This window comes from Anoplophora glabripennis, unplaced genomic scaffold (assembly GCF_000390285.2).
Source record: "Anoplophora glabripennis isolate ALB-LARVAE unplaced genomic scaffold, Agla_2.0 scaffold915, whole genome shotgun sequence".
NCBI classification, from domain to species: domain Eukaryota; kingdom Metazoa; phylum Arthropoda; class Insecta; order Coleoptera; family Cerambycidae; genus Anoplophora; species Anoplophora glabripennis.
The window spans coordinates 50,636-64,985 of record NW_019416989.1 but is presented as its reverse complement, the minus strand read 5'-3'; the positions used below and the strand labels follow the sequence as shown (position 1 = coordinate 64,985).

General features: G+C 30.2%; 1 long non-coding RNA gene across 2 annotated transcripts; it reads left to right on the top strand.

Annotated features, from left to right (window-relative positions):
• The first annotated feature begins 9,608 nt into the window (after positions 1-9,608).
• LOC108915242 lies at positions 9,609-13,850 on the top strand. Of its 2 annotated transcripts, XR_001964712.2 has the most exons (4): positions 9,623-9,657; positions 10,480-10,639; positions 13,481-13,569; positions 13,633-13,850. It is a non-coding gene; the product is annotated as an uncharacterized LOC108915242 (long non-coding RNA). The 2 variants fall into 2 exon arrangements; XR_001964711.2 differs by lacking the exon at positions 10,480-10,639 and having other exon boundaries at positions 9,609-9,657; positions 13,633-13,834.
• Positions 13,851-14,350: the final 500 nt, after the last annotated feature.

Sequence of the window (14,350 nt, the reverse complement as noted above, 5' to 3'; positions counted from 1 at the left end):
CAGGAGCTCTAGGTGAGCCTGGCACTCTCCTTTTATGTTTAATGGTTGTTAATGTTTTTGTTGTTCTTTCTATTTGTCACATGTTTAATTTGAATTGTATGTAAATAAAGTTTAGGTGTATTTACTCTGCTTTTGTTTTATATAATTAAACCATACATCCCCTCGACAAAGTTAGTAGCCAGCGCCTTCCGGTCAATAAAAAAAATAAATATACACAACGTAGGGATTCCTTATGACGATCACATATTTTTGGCCACAACTACGTTTACTTATTTTTGGTCGAACCTAGGGTTGTTATACTACAAAAGGGACAAGGTCAAATTAGAGAAGGTCCAGACATCAAAGGCATTCCGCCGGCCGTCTCCTCTGTATTACTTACTCTGTGCTACAGATCAGATGTTATCCCGCACACTGAAGCAATACGATATTGCCTGTAGGAACAAGTTGCTTAAATTCAGCTATTTATATTGGCGGTGATAAACCTGCATGTCGATCGTTTCATTTTCGAAGCAACATTCAGGCAATAAAATTCGAAAAATGCCAGATGATCCTATAGCGAATATTAAATTTGTGAAAATCGTCGAAAAATACCTATGTATTTATGATAGATATAATCGTACAGATTACGGCAAAGGGGCAAGAAAAGGCATGGGCAGCAATTGCAAATGAAATTAAAGATTCTGGTAAAACTTAAATTTTTTAATTTTAATTAACTAGTATTTACTCAGTATGTCTATAATATATTACACATATTTTGTTATACAGGTAATATTGTTCCTACACAATATAATCTTTTAACTCATTCCTATGGGGACTTACTATTATTGGGTGTATTGTTAGGAATAATCTGATTTGTGTTGTTTTGATGTGAGACAAACGTACAATATTATTTCTCGTTGTCTATCGCTAGTTGCTTATTGCTTATCGCCCGTTGCTCCAGTGTGCGACCCACCTAAGTGTTTTAAAGGCCAAGAAATATATAGGGTGATTCAGAACTTATCCAAAAAAAAATTCTGTATGTATAGGGGACCCTTACAAATACAATTTTGTAAAGAAAAAATCAAAAAGGGCAGTTCGAAATTGATTTAAAAATACACTTCTGCACGGCACTGGAAGCTGGTCCACTGTAAAATCTGACCTCGCACAATGCGACCGGCATGGCGTTGTGATAAAAACGGACAAAAACTTTCGCAAGGAAAGAAATAAATAGAATTTTATAGCACCTATTTTATATCGGCAAATTCAAATGCTTTTGCCTTCATTAATTATTAATAAAATTAATTTATGTTTTTAAATAATAAAATCATTTGACATACCCGATGTTACAACAATAATTGTTCAAAATTTTATCCACTAACGTGTAAACACATTTGGGTCCGTCTTACTCACTTTCTACGAACTAACACAAATGATGTCTTGATTCATCATAACACAAATGCTTCACCATAATACAAATGTTGTCTTGCTTCACCATAAATTAAAACGATATCCATCAACTCTGAGTTGCTACACACGCAAACCATTTTTGACACTAACTACTAAAAAACTGTTGTAAACACCACAGATAACAGGTAAAAACTACCGCAACGACGGATTTGCTCTCCACGCGTATTGCGAATGAAGCTAGAGACTACAGTTGTCCAGCTATGTAGTGGTTGAATGTACTATAACTTCAATAATTTTTTTCTCGGAAACTATAAGGATTTTACTAATTTTTTTTTTACGTTATTAACTTCATTTCTCATGCCGCATCTATTCCCAAATTTTTGTTTCGGCAAGCTGAATTTATCACTATAGATGCTAAATATTATGTACAATAACATATTAGTTTTCACAGTAATAAAAATGGATGGAAGGTTGTTTACAGGGTGGTTAATTGTATAATTTTTACGTAAATTCACGTTTTTCGCTTATAACTTTTTTCCGTTCATTTCCACGAGAAAACAGTAAAGTACTTTTTTTTCGTCTTCAAAAGACCAACAAAACTAGCCTTTACTACTAGCTGTAGCTTCAAAAAATATTGATTAGATCAAAAGTTATAAACAGAAGAAGTTTATTTATGACTTTTGAATTAAACATTTATAAACTGGGTTATTATTACCAGAACGTTTTGGCATCGCATCCTCTCATCTATTATCATTATCTAATAACTCACACGATCTGGAATCGGTAAGTTGAATAGTTTACAAGTTATGGCCTTATAAACAAATTAACTAATTTTTTAGTTTCAAATATGCAGTCTGGATTTTTTTTATTTTTTAGCCTTAGTTGCAAAATGAAATATATGACGCACGCGCGTGATATAGTTAAATATTATTACATATTCGGAAAGCTTATGAAAAGATCTTTAAGTTAAAAAAAAAATCGTTAGGATTCGTTGAAAAACAACGGAGTTACAGACTGTAAAAGTTGACGGCCTATTGTTAAACAAATTAGGTTGGTAGCGGCAAAAAAATACTGTCATAACCGGCAAACCGAGTACTTTCCCAGATAAAAATATTTTATTTGTGGAAGTATGTTAACTAAAAAATAAAAAAAATTCCAGGTTACAAATTTGAAATTTAAAAAAAAATTTATAGATTTCAATGTATTATTATGAAATTGACCATGAAAAAAATCAGTGCGATTGTGGAAGATGCTCGGGATCGTCCAGACTAATAATTAGTTAATTTGTTTATAAGGCTTCAACTTACCGATTCCAGATTTTATGTGGGTTATTAGACAGTGATAAGGAATGAGAGGATGCGATGCCAAAACGTTCAGGTAATAATAAAGCAGTTTATAAATGTTTAATTCAAAAGTCATAAATAAATTTCTTCTGTTTATAACTTTTGATCTAATCAATATTTTTTTACGCTTGAGGGCTAGTTTTGTGTCCTTTGAAGACGAAAAAAAGTACATTACTATTTTCTCGTGGAAATGAACGGAAAAAAGTTATAAGCGAAAAACGTGAATTTACGTAAAATTTATACAATTAACCACCCTGTAAACAATCTTCAGCCCATTTTTATGACTGTGGAAACTAATATGTTATTATACATAATATTTAGCATCTACAGTCATAAATTCAGCTTGCCAAAACAAAAAGTCGTGAAATGGTCATTTCCCAGGTCTTTTTCCTGGCCTATTAAGTAGCATTTTATTCACGCAAGGATGTTTAGACGCGAGAACGTAGTTCGAGCCTTTAATATTCTTAAGTGGATAAAAGGCAATTAAAACGCTAATGCAATACATTTTATCCATATTTTATCCATAATTACATCACAATCATATTTGTGGAACCAGAATTATTGGAATTTAATAAAAGAATATTCAGGCACGACTTGATATTTCTTACTAGTACTCAATGAAACGTGGTAGGTTTTGTTATGCCTACTGGTTGCTACGGTATGTTGTTTATTATCAATTATTTAATAAACAAACACAATTGTGTTCCTATGGCTGTTTTTGAAGAAGCTCAAGAAGCAATTTTCCATTTATTGCCAGCGAAATCCAGGGAACATTACGAAAAAGTGTTCGCCGAATTTAAAAAATGGAGGAAAAAACGGAGAGTAATGACAATAAATGAAGTATTTTTTAAATTTGAAGAAAAATATGCAATTTCATCTATGTGGTCGAAGTATTCGATGTTGAAGGCTACTATAAAGGTCTACAAAAATATATATATTGGAAAATATAATAAGCTTACTGCTCACTTGAGAATAGTGGAGAGAGAGGATACAAAGCGAAAAACCTGCAGTATTGGAAAGAGCACATATTGAAAAATTTTTGACTGGGGTTTCCGATAAAGAATATTTAATGATTTAAGGTAATATCTCTTTACCTTTTAGGTACATGTTGTTAGGTATACAGGGTGTTAATTAAGTATGTACAATAAATTCAACAGACGATTATTTGAGTGATTTTAAGACAAGTTCATATACAACAAAATTGGGTAAAGGGTGTTTAAGATCTTTACGAAATAGCAATTTTTTACAAAAGTTTTACACCCTCTATCTTGAAAACGAAGCATCTGCAGACCAATCTATCGGTAAATCACGAGAATTTCTTACAAAAGTTTACAAAATTACAAGAGTTACCGAACAGACAGATGGTGGCACATAACAAAAAAAAAAGAAGAAATAGTATTATTGAAGTTCCTTAGTTTTTTAGTAAGGAGCTGATATGAGAATGACAATATTGTATTATTCTCGGAATTATTGTAGGAAGATTATAAGGATCATAAGTCACGAGTTTTGTTATCAATTTTCATCACCTAAAAGTACCCAGTATCCAAGACTAACAATAACTTTTAAGTTTCATATTTTTTTCGCTATAACTTTACTTTTATTAAACCGTAATAACATTTTATAAAGCCTTGGCAATTCGCAATACTTTAATTTTTTTGATAAAGCTGTATTATTATTTGCAATATACAGGTTCTCATTTTCTTCTGAATCAAAAATGATTTATGTTAATGCAATTTTTGCAAGGATTTTCGTGTTTACAATAATTTTATAACTCGCACAGCTCTCAACTGGGTTTTTTTAGACATTGTAAAAGTTTAACTTGAGACTACTCCTGGTATGTTTAAAGGCAGAATATTAATCAATTATATTTGTGATGCAATTATGAAGTACCTAGTTTTCAAAATGGACATCATATAAATTTTTTAACTTTAACAAACCGTTATTATTATTATTGTCGTTAAACATAAATTTAACTACAGTACTTAGCTTGTTTGTTGTGTTTATTTGTATTTATATATTTTTTTAAATTTAAATTTTAAATATTATGAACAAATTAAAAAATGTATGTTCTGTTTTTTATAATAATTTTTAATAATGCTTAGGCCATACATTTTCTTGGATCTCATATTAGATATTTTCTCACTGTTTTTATGATGATGACTGAATTTTTATTAAATATATTTGTAATTTTATTTTATTTTAGAGTATAATTTAATAGCTAATCAATTCGTTATAGGAATGATAGTTTCATATTACGCAAAAAAGATATTTTGTAATTTATTTAGAAAATATTACAAATGTCGTGATTTTATATTTTTAGGTAGGTATTAGGTTATTAGTTGTTAAAATTTACTGTTTGTCAACTGCTTAATTGACCAATCTGTATTTTTAATGTTTTGTGTTTTAAGGATTTTTTGTTATAATAGCTGATATGTATATACTAATTCTAGTGTCTTGTTTGACCAAGTATATTAAATCATAAACTTTTTTAGTTTCTTTGTAATTAATAAGCTAATGAAATATCGGGAAAATTTGTTATGGTTTACCCATATTTACCATTCGTTTATATATTTACAAGTATTTCAAGTTTAAGATTGCCTCCCCAGTTGTTTCTGGGAAAAAATGTAAGTGCCTACTCAAATTATTCTTCTGTTTAAATAAAGATTACTATCTTTCGAAAATATGCGGAGATAAATCAGACTTTTAAAATGATAATCAGTTATTTATATAATTGTATTCGTAAGGTCAGACAACTTCTAAACAATTAATAAAATATCTTAAATAATTTTACCTTCTCTCATCATTTCACCACAAACAGTCACTAGCTATAATTAAACAGCAATAATCAATGATGTCATTAATTTTTAATTAATAATTTATATTTTACACATTTAACAATTTGTGTCCTACAAACTTCTCTCGCTAATCCTACTATAGATATATAAATATATTTTAGATGGAAAGGTTTTTAAGCAAATGCCTATTACAAAAACAAAAACATTCGCCCTTAAACAAAACCAACAATTGCTTAGCCCTGAACAAAAGTTTAAAGAGGGGAGTAATCTGTCCACATCAATAAAATACTTGTGTTATTCAATCGGTTTTAATAAATTTCAAAGTAAAGCAACTGTAGGAATTTTTGCAGGACACATATTTCTCAATGTATGAAGGAGAAATAAGAGACGCTGGAGGATGACATTTTGAAGATGGACTACAATATCCTGAAAATCTTTTGAGTGTCCAAAATAAATAATGAAATGTTTTGACAAACTTTAATTTAAAATATTGCAATAGACTGAATTTACCGGTGTTTCTTCGCGTCGTTTGTGGACAAATGTTTGAGTTTAAACCTTTGTATTCCATCCTAGATGGAAAACGAAAAATACGTTTGTAGATATAAATATTCTGAAGCAAACAGCTGAGGAGCTCTATCTAGACTTTACTTTTACCCTATGTTTATATAGGGTCGCAAATGCCTCCTTAACGAGATACAGGGCGTCAAAATTTCCGTAAAATTAAAGCGTAAAAAATGGCAAAAAGAAGCTTATAATCTAGTTTACTTAACTCATTTGTACACATTGACATTAGTGACAGGCGATGTTTAATTTTATTTTGAATAGCATAAGCCTACTATGAGAAACTAAAATGAATGAAAATAAAATTGGATTTACAAATTTTCTACAAAGGTGTTTCTCTTAAAAATGGTTGCTTTAATCCAAATTTTGCAAGAGACCAATTCGATAGACAATTGAACACTTTACACGAGAATAGTGCCCTTTTGACAAAATTAGCAGTGGCGTAGAAAATATTTTTAAAAAAGGGTCACGTTGACCCCGTCTCTACGACACTGCTGATCATAAAATTTTGAGCAGTACATCAAACATTGGTCTTAAGGTGCTAACTACGCATAGCAAATTTGAAATAGAAATGTTCAGGCATTTTGGAATTATTGCAGACAATGTTTAATTTTACAGAAACTTTGACGCCCTCTATCTCGTTAAAGAGGCATTTGCGACCTTATGTTTATTAAAATTTTTCGTCTTAATTTTTTATGTATTATTTACCCTAGAAGTCTGTCAGCGGTTTTTTGAATCACCCTGTATAATGTTAATAATTTAGAAAAAACGGATAAAAGTACATATAGGTAGGTATACAGGGTGGTCCGAATATTATGCAGGAAACTTCTAGGGCTTACAAACAAAACTTCTAGAGCAGATAGATCTCTTGAAAATAATATGTGTTTGCCTAATAAACATAGATCTGGAACGACCCCGTTTTAGAGATACAGGGTGTTAAAATCTCAGGGATCTATTAATCGATCGCAATAAAATTTTGTACAGATAATCTCTGATAGTAGGCCTTGCATTCCCTAAAATATGAGCTCTTAAGGTACAACCAGTGGTATACAACTGGGCAGGGGTCGTCTCCTTTTTCATAAAAAAACCTACTCCACTGCATTTTTTCCAAGTTGTACGGATTTATATTCTAATGCACAAAATACGTAAAAAAAGTGAATTTTTTCCCTAAGATTCGCCGTTTTCAAGTTATTCATACCAATACAATCCCTTTGAGCAGACATTTCTAACCATAATATTACAAGAATATTTATGTTTATGCTTAAAAGTAAGTGAAATTTGTAAGCACATCAACATAATTCTTCACACTGGTTTCCACACCACCTTAGAGTTCCTTACGCGTTTTAGTTTTCCCTGGAAGCCTAACCCATTATCTTTACAAATAAGAACAACTTAAATCAAAATAATAATAAATGTACATTTACCAAAAGCGAGGGGTGGTGAATTTTCACAAGAAAATCCTCAGAAAATTCGGACACGAATTTTCTGTGAACGTGTGGCTCGGAATAATTTGCAATAAAGATTGTAGCCCTTTCTTCTTGCCACCCCGTCTAAATTCCCAGTCATTTCTAAACTTTCTAGAAAACCATCTATTTGAATTATTAGAGGATGTTCCATTAAATATACGACAAAACAGCTGGATACAATGGATGGTGCTGTTGCGCATTTTGGGAGAATAATATAAGAATGGCTTAATGAAAATTATATGGGGCGATGGATAGATAGAAGACCAAATACCAATGTCAACCATAATGGTGCAGAGGGTCCAGTGTCTTGGCCAGCCAGATTTCCATATCTAAACCCACTGGACTTCTATGTTTGGGGTTATCTGAAAAGTAAAGTTTATTCTATTTCAACAGATACAACACCACAACTACCGCAACGAATAGAATACGGGTGTAATAAATGAAAAGAAAACCACCACATGATATTAGCTTCAATTAGTTCCATTAAGAAATGTATCGATGTGGATGGTTCGCATTTTGAACAATTATTGTAAATACGTAATATTAATTTTGTTTCTTGTTTAGTTGCTGTTCCTTAGTAAATATATTTTTATTATTATTTTGATTTAAATTATTCTCATTTGTAAAGAGTATTAGGCCTCCAGGGGAAACTAAAACACACCAGGAACACTACCTCACAGGTGGTGTAGAAATTAGTGTAAATAATTTTGTTGATGTGCTTACAAATTGCACTTACTTTTAAGCATAAACATAAATATTCTTGTAATATTATGGTTATAAGTGACTGCCCTTGTATTGGTATGAATAACTTGAGAATGACGAATCATAGGGAAAAAATTAAAGTCACCTTTTTTTACGCATTTTGTCCATTAGAATATAAATCATTTACAATGACTTGTAAAAAAATGCAGTGGCGTAGGTTTTTTTGTAAAAAAGGGGTGACCTCTGTCCAGTTGTACACCACTGGTTGAACCTTTAAAGCTCATATTTTAGAGAATGTAAGGCCTACTATCATATGTTAGCTGTACCAAATTTTTTTGAGATCGGTTAATAGATTCCGGAGATATAAACAAAAAATCTTTTTTTTTTAACAACTTCAACACCCTGTATCTCTAAAACGGGGCTGTTTCAGCTAATGTTTATAAGTTAAAGAGCCACCCTATATAAATAATGTAAAATATGTTTTCAAATGATTTAAATACAAAACATAAGTAGTACTTTGAAATATTTCTTTTAAAAAAGGACTACTAAAAATTTCATTGTATAGTGCATCTCCTTTCATTTTGGTGTTAAGGTATAGAAAATTGGGATTTTCGCAAACCTGGGTACTTTTTTGAGAAATCTTCGGTCAAAATAGATTTTCAATACATTTTTAGTTTTTAAATTATGCAAAAAAAACGGACATTTTGATATTTTCAGCGACCTCTGGAGCATCTACAGTTAGGTTTTTCTGAAACATTTTTTATTTCATATGTATATGTATTTTTTTTCGTGTAGAATTCAGAGGCATCTTTAGTTTTTTTTATAATTCCAGAATTTCGAACTTACAAATCAGTTATATTTTCTGTATATGGAAACCATAGAGGCCATGGCATATTGTTAGTTAAGAAAAGAGCAATCTGCCGATTGCGAAAGTATAGTTATCAATTTGAACATTTATAAATTGTGGAATGTTTTTGTTTTACTTTCAATTAAGTGATATGTAATATCTGTCATTTGGTGTTTGGTGATCGACCTCAAGATTTCTCTTATACAATTCCTAAAGATCTAAAGTTGGAACTTTCTATTTTTAATATAAGAGCATCGAAAATGGAATACACTGTATGTTCATACATAAGTATTCAAAATCATGTAAATTGCAAATAAAAAAACAATGTAGAATTAAATTGGAAATTTTCTATTTCCTTGCATCAGACATATTAAAATCATTAAAATACGTATGTCCATTATAACTCTTAAGAATTCAGGGAAGTGTTTTTTCAATTTTATCTTATCTAGATGTACATATATATTTAGTTTATCTAGATAATATCACTTATATAAATAATTTTAGAATTATTATTAAGAGAAACAAGTGTGTAAATATATCCAACAACTTGCAAATAGGTAAGTTGCAACTCTTGTATGTTAAATATTCAATTTTTAATTATAGGTAATGTGTATATTTATTTTCATAAGTAGGTTATGTATTTTGCTTCTTAATTTTAAATATGTATGCAGATTTATTTTTAAATATGTTGTATAGGGTTAAATGTCAAAATTTAAACTCCACAATGAAGAATTCGCATATATTTGTACAAAATATTTTGGCAAAGTAACAAACAGTAAATAACATATCCTTTTTTTAATTAAATCCCTTCATTGATACTTTGGCACATGTGTATTTAAAAATTTTACATAATTTACTTTTCACTCAAATAAAGAAAGTAGGTACTATTAAGCCAATTTATTTCATTTTATAATATAGTATTATTATTAATTATATGTTTAATGAGAAATATTGTACTTATAAGACGTCTGTAGTAATCACTAGAAATTACAAATACATTGTTTCTAATATGTATAAAAAACAGCACTGTGAAAAATACCTATGCGCAGTGGCAAACTATGCCATGCATTTCTATCTCATTTTACACTTCTTGATTAGTGCATTCCAGGGTTCAAGTGAAATTTGTCCAATTGTTATTAACAAGCAAGCAGCAAAGAACTGATATCAACTGTTCCCATAAATCTCAATCCAATATAATTGATTTCAAATTTTCTGAGGGTTAACATTGTTTCTATGCTGCCTAAAATTGGATTTTTACTAAATATCCAATAGATTTTTTTCTGAATTAAAAGTTTTAAAGATATTTTTGATATATTCAACTATATATAAATTAATTATTAATTATAAAAATAAATAATTCGAAATTCGTTTTTCGAAAGAAAAAGAAAGAAGAAGTGGCTATTTTTCTCAGAAATTCTAGGAAGTTCTATGCTAGTGTGGGTACAAGCCATGGGCGTAGGTAGCTAAGGGGAGCAGGAGTGTGCACGGCCCACCCAAAACAAAAGATCTAATATTATCGTCTACCATATCGGCATATCGGTAAGTCGCTGACTGCGAGAACTTTTTTTTTAAATGAAATGAAAACCTGTACAAGTTTTTGAAATTTTATTTGGAAAGTTGCTGACTGCGAGAGATTCCTTTTTTTTTTAGAGGCTCCATAGAGCTTGCAGTCCTGGGCCCACCCCAAGCAAAAATTCTAGCTACGCCTATGGTCCAAGCGTCTCTACCACTCGTTATCATAATTGCTTCATTGAATTTTTGCCTTTAAGTCACTAGCCCAAATTTTTTAAAGTAAAAAATCTTTCAATATATTTGCATAAAGGTGACTGTTTTCGAAAATTTTAATACTCTGTATTTTGAAAACTAGGTCGTTTTTTTCGTTAAAATAACTCGAGGAATCTCAGAATACTTTTACATGCTTAAATCGGGATATACCTGAATACTTTTTCCTATTTTTATTTGTAGATTTTGGATGGCTTTTTTGTACTTTAAATATTGCGATATTCTGGCAAATTAGAAATATTTAAGTAATTTCAAACCCCAAGTGACAAACTAATAGAATTATAGAATTTATAAATTTTATAGAACAGTATTGATTTTCATAGTAATTAATAAATTACAATTATGTCAATGTTACTGAGCATGCACATTAAAGATAATTTCATGTAAGCGAAGTAGCCACGCAACAGGTTATCATTCAAGGAAAGTTTGGTTATGGTTAAGAGTACGTCTATAATAAACCACTTGAAGAAAAAAACACTCGATAAACACACTGGCACAGTAAAACATCAAGAAAAACAATAAAAATACTTAGTAGAACTATAATAAACCAAGATTAAACAAAACAAGAGAAAATACGCTAATAATAACAGCAATGACATATCAACAAGATCTCACCTGCGTATAAGGCTGTTATTTCCGAGCATGAGCATTAGGAGTAACACGGCTAATGTTAAATTTTTACTTTATTTATGTTTAAGAATATTCTTTTATATCGTTTTTTGTAAGTTTTAAGCACATTAGTGTATCTATTTTTTATAGTATCTAATATATATGTAAATAGTACACTAGGGTCATATTCGGTCACTACAATTTCAACTACGACAATTTGTTGCGGGTTGCCTAAATATGTGACGTCACACTAAAAGAGTCTATTGCAATAAATAAAATACTTATACTAAGCAAAAGGTATGTAGTTTAAACCATTCTGACGGAAGAACGCGTTCCTAACTTTTTTCTGACAGTCATGCATGTATAACTTAATTTGATGAAATGTTAGGATCTTTTTTTAAATTTGAATTAGCTTTAAAATAACATAAAAGTAGTAGTAGTAGTACCACACTAAACCAAACAATTAAAGGGTCAAGAATTTCCGAAATTTTTCCGTGATTTTTGACAGACCCTTTAATTTCTTTCAAAAGTTTGACTGTTTGAAACAAAGAGACGGTTCGTTAGATCGAGATGAAATTTCACAGGGTTCTTCTGAATATATCGAACTGTAAAAGTCATGTTTGACATTAGTCATTTCGTGAATATTTCTAATTTAGCCGTCAGTTTTCTAAAAAAACATAAATTACCCTTTTTTTCCTGTCTTTTTAAATTCGTGTAAAAGTTGAAAAAAAAATTCCGAAAACTTGCGATAGCATGTTATAGGACATTTATTACAATTTTCGAAACTGCCCTTCAATTATCTGTACGACCATTTGTCGCCGAGATATCGATGATTGAAGACAAAAGTATCCTTTTCCATTAAAAGTCCGATATTTCGATGAATAATGGTCGTATCGAAATTTAAAAAAAAAGGAAATTAAAGCTCAATAAACAACCTATCTGGTCCATGCAATGGCTTAGCTGAAAAAAATCTTTCCAAGTCCGTGAACTCGGAAAAAAAAATAAAAAAATTTGCAAAATTTTTTTGGTGCGCTATTTCTTATAATTGCATGATAACCGTAGCTCCTAAAAATTTTCGACCAAAAGATCTGAAAACTAGATTCTTAGAGCTTCAAAATGCTTTTTTTTACTTCTCGATACCATTTTTCACTTAAATACAGTCTGTCAAAAATCACGGAAAAATTTCGGAAATTCTTTTGACCCTTTAATTGTTTGGTTTAGTGTAGTAGGTACCTACCAAAAGTAATAATAAAAATTTTGAAATAGAAAAATATAATTTCATTGTTCACATGCAGAATAAAGTTCACATTAATATAATTTCTAATCTACTGTAAAACGTAATAAATCTTATATGTTTTGAAAATGATATCAGTAAATTGTATAAAATATGCAACATTTTAAACAACCATCAGCATTATATACATTTCCCGTATCATTAGAAAAATGATAACATTCATATTGCCTAGGTATATTGAATTTAAAATTTATACCAATTGACGATTATTTAGATGTCTCTAGGGATCACTAGCTTGAAAATACATTCCATTGGATAGTTTTCATCCGAGGAATAGGTATTATTTTATTTTTTAGCCGGAAAATGCAGCTTATCTACTAACCTAGCTTTATAAAATAAAACTAAAAGATTACATATTTATAATAGTTATAATACCTAATTTTACTTTTGATAATCAGTAAAATGTTTAAATATCTAACGTTTGGTATATTCTCTGAATACGTTTTTATTTTACCAAGTAAGCTAACAAATTTTTACTTTCAAATTAATAATTTACCGCAAGCTTATTATTTCTTTAGTGTATTGTTACAAAATATATTTTATTTTAAAACTGAATACAATTTTATCAAATAACGTGTTGACATCGTGATTTTTGCCTTGAAGTTCAAGATTAACTTGTCTAAGATTACTACTAATGTCAATATTGAAAGCCAAATCTTTTATTTGCAGTACATCATCGCCCATTCATTTTTTAGTTTCAGAGAAAGACGACTCGTTTGAATGAACTAACATCCCCCTTGATTTTATGTTATTCCATATACTTAAGGCAAGAAAATCAGTGCAGGTATGTATATAATTTTTCAACTCCAGTATAATTTTCTTTGACTAATATTTTTTTTCATTCCAGGTGTAAGCTAACTAGCTGCCGCTGGATATTTTACCTGCTGATGTAAATCGTAGTGGGGTGGTGCCTAAATTGTGATGTGGCACAGTGGCAAGTAGCAGTGGTTGGTAGGTTAGTTGTGTAGTTGATAAAACTTGAGATAAACGTACACGACACTCGGTAAATTCTTAATAAAAGTGAGTATATAACGCTTTTTATTTAGCCACCGATTTGTATTTTAATAAATACTATGAACGAGTCACGTTTATTCACTGTTTTATGAAATATCATTTCGATTAATTTGCATTGATGCATGCCGAAAGCCGCCTCTGTTGAATTACATGTCTAGTTTTACCTGCTATTGAAAATGTAGCTTTATGAAATCTTCTTTTCGATGCCAAAGAATCCGCTCTCTACGATACTGTGGTAACAACAATTTGATAAGGAAGCTTCTTTATTTTATAACCTCCAAAGAAAAACAAGGTTCTTGAAGTTGAAATATGAAGTTGTGGCGCTATCTATTCATAAATTGCCTCATTGGTTCATATTCCTGTAACAGAAATCTGCTCGTAGTTAATAAGCACCATCTATGGGCGTTTTCAATCATTGCAATGTCTGCGAGTAACGATTTTTGCTATTACAGCACGAAAAACAAGATAACTGTATATATTACAATCAAATATCGTAACTTTAGCAATATATAGAGTGTCCTAAATATAACAAATAGGTTGTATCAAGCAAT